Genomic DNA, 3819 nt, shown 5'->3' with positions numbered 1-3819 from the left:
TTATGTTTAGTCTTAGAGTTAGTGTTCAGATTAGGGTTAGGGTTAGGGGATGGGGTAGGGTTAGGGTTAGGGTTAGGGCTAGGGCTGGGTTTTGTTTAGGGCTAGGGCTAGGATTAATGTCATGGTTATTCTTAGAGTTAGATGAGGTGGTTTGTGTTTCAGTTAAGGTTAGGTTTAGCAGTAAGGATATGATTAGGATTAGGGCTGGTGTTCGTGTTAGGACTGGTTTAGGGCTACAGCAAGGGCTACGGATAGGGTTAGTGTTGGATTACATGTAGGGTTATGTTGACAGTCAGGAGTAAGTGTAGTGATAGTGTTAGTGTTATGGCAAGAGTTATCGTTAGGGCTGGGCTTAGGGCTAAGTTTAGTTATTACATTTAGAGTTAGGATTCTCTTTAGGTTTATAACTAGATTTATTTTCATGGTTTGGGACGGTGCAGGTTTTGATGTTAGGGCTAAGGGTATGATTAGGGTTAGGTCTGACGTTAGTGTCGTGTGTGCCTTAGGGTGAGGACAACGGAAAGTGTAGGAATAGTCGTAGGGTTTTTGTTTGGGTTAACACTAGGGTAAGAGTTAGGGTAATGCTAGTGTTACGGTTACTGTTAGGGCTAGGGCTAGGACTAGGTTTTAAGTTAGGGTTAGAGTTGGCTTAGGGTTACAGTTACAGTGGGTGTGCATATGATTAGGGTTAGGGCTAGGGGGAGTTTTAGGGCTTGGAGTAGGTTTAGGGTTAGAGCTAATGTTGGGTTAGGGTTCATGATACAAACCCCAACCCTAGCCCTAAAACTAATGTTAACATTAATCCGAACGTGAAGCCTAATTCTCATCATAGCCCTAACCTAAACCCTTACCCTAACCATAGCCTTAGACATAACCTTATCCCTAACCCTAACCCTAAATCTAAACCTACAATTACCCCTAACTAAACCTAGGGTTACCACTACCCTTACCACAACACAACTCCAACCCAAACACTAACATTAACAATAACAATAATTCAAGAATTAGCACTAAGCCTAAGCCTAGCCCTATCCCTAACACTAACCCTAGTCCTAGACTTAACCCTAACCCTGGCACAAGCCCCAGCCCTAAACCTAACCCTAACTGTAACCCTAACCCTAACACATGCCCTAGATCTAGCCCTAACTCAACCTACAGCTGAAACTAATCCTAGCCCTAGCCCTAAAACCCAGACCTTACACTAGCCATAAACCTAACTATATGTCTAAACCTAGCCCTTGCCCAAATCTTAACCCTAACCCTAAGACTATGCTAACTCTAGTACACTAACTCTTAACATTAAGGCTAACACTAAACTTAAATTTAATCCTAACAATAACCCTAACACTAATACCACCCTAGCCCTAACCCTAACCATAACCCTCATCGTAACTCTAACCCAAACCTTATCCTTATCCCTAATCTTAAATCCAAGCCTAACGCAACCCTAAGCCCAACCCCACCCCTCCTTCTCTCTATAAAACTAACTGTAACCGTAACCAAAACCTAACCGTAACCTTATCATTAAACCTGGGAACAGGTTGTATAGGACAGGGAATCCAGAGTAGAGCTGAGTCAAATGATGTCTAGCACCCATTCCTGGAAATAAATTCATACCCCATCTCCCTTCCTTCCAGCTAGTAAGGATCACATAATACCAAAAAAAATTTGGCACAGATTGCTGTTTGGAATCTTAAACCAAAACAGTACACAAACCCTAATCTGAAGCCTAATCCTAAACTTAACCCTAATCCTAACCAGAACCTGAACCCTAATCTTAACCCTAAACTGAATGCAGCCTTAACCCCAACCCTACTCCTCCTCCTCTCCATAAACTAACTCTAACTCTACCCAAACCCTAACCCTAACCCTAATCCAATCCGAAGCCTAAGCCTAACCCTACCCCTAACACTAATCATATGCAGAACCCTAACGCTAACACAAACAATAATATTAACCATAACACTAAGACTAGACATCACCCACCCCTAACATTACCCCTAATTTTAACCCTAAACCTAACCCTAACCGTGACCTTATCCCTACCCCTACTATTAACCCAAACACTTAGCCTACCCCTACCCATAGCCCTAACCCTAATCCTACTCTAATGTTACCCATAGACTTAAAATAACGCTTAACCTAGACCTAATGCCAGCCCTAACCCTAAACCTGGCTCTAGCCCAAGCCCTATCCCTAACCTTAACCCTAAACCTAACACAAACCCTAGCCCTACCCTAACCCAAACCCTAAACCTATTCCTAAGCCAACACTTACCACTACCCCAGACCCTAGTCATAGCCCTAAACCTAACCCTAACACTAACAGTTAGTCTAACCCAACCGTAACTCTAACCATAATCCTGGACAGACTCCTAACACAAACTCTTGTCCTAACCCTAAGCCTATTCCTAACCAGAAGCCAAACCTAAACACTAAACATAATGATAACCATAACACTAAACTTACTCTTAAACCAACCCTAACCCTAATATCAGCCCTAAGCCTAACCCAATTGCTAAGTCTAACACTAGGTTTAACCAAATTGCTAGCACTACGCATACACTAACCCTAAAGCTAGCATTAACCATAAACCTAACCCTAGCACTAGACTTAACCCTACACCTAACCGTAGCACTCCACACAATCCCTAACCCTAACACAAATCCAAGCCCCAGACCTGACCCTAAACTTAGCCCCAGACATGACCATATCCCTAACCCTAACCCTAGCCCTAGGCCAAATTCTAAAACTAACCATAACTATAGACCTAGGCTTAGACCTAATAATAACCCTAACCCTTTCCATAGCCCTGGCCCTAACGCTAACTCCAACACTAGCACTATCCCTAAACTTAGTACTAACACTAAGGCTACCTTAACCATAGCCCTAAACCTGACACTAGCCCTAGTCCTAACCCTAACACTAAGCCTAGACATAAGACTAACCTTAACACAAACCCTAGCCCTAAACCAAACACTAAGCTTAACTATAACTCTAACGCAACACTAACCTTAACCGTAGATCTAAAACTACCCCTAACCCGAACACTTCTACTAACCCACCCTAACACTAGTCCTAAACCTATCCATAAATCTAGGCCTATTGTCATCCCTAACCCTAACCCTTGACCTAACCTGAACTCTAGCCCTAATGCTAACTCTAACACTAAACCTACCCTTAACTCTCACCATGACCCTAACCCTAACCCTGACCCTAACCCTAAGCCAAACACTAACCCAACATCTACACCTCCTACTACCCCACCCCTAAACCTAACCCAACACTAACCCTAACCCTACCCCTAACCCTAACCAAACCTAACTCTAACTTTAACCCTAACCCTAACCTGAACCTTAATTCTCACCCTAGCTCTAGGCTTAACCTTATCTTTAACCCTAACCCTAATGCAACCCTAACCCTAACACTACCCTTACCCCTCCCCTAAACCTAAACCTAACCAAACACCTACCCCTACCCCAACAATATCCGTAACACCAAGCATAACCCAACCCTAATGCTAACTCTAACACTAATCTTAGCCCAAGTTCTAATCCTAACCAAGGCCCTAGTTCTAACACTAAACTTAACACTAGTCATAACTCTAAACCTAACCTTGTCCCTAGCCATAAACTTCACCATTACATGAACCCTAACCCTAACCCCAAACCTAACCATAACCATAACCCTAATCCAACCCCACCCCTATCCTTACGCCTACCTCTAATGTTAAAACTTATGCTAACTGTAACTGTACCCTGTTATGTAACCCTAAACCTAACCCTAACCCTACCACTGTGACGAACCCTAAACAAATGCG

This window comes from Diceros bicornis, unplaced genomic scaffold (genome assembly GCF_020826845.1).
Source record: "Diceros bicornis minor isolate mBicDic1 unplaced genomic scaffold, mDicBic1.mat.cur scaffold_54_ctg1, whole genome shotgun sequence".
In the NCBI taxonomy this organism is placed as follows: Eukaryota; Metazoa; Chordata; class Mammalia; order Perissodactyla; family Rhinocerotidae; genus Diceros; species Diceros bicornis.
The sequence above is the reverse complement of the archived record's forward strand: the minus strand, read 5'-3'. Positions refer to the sequence as shown.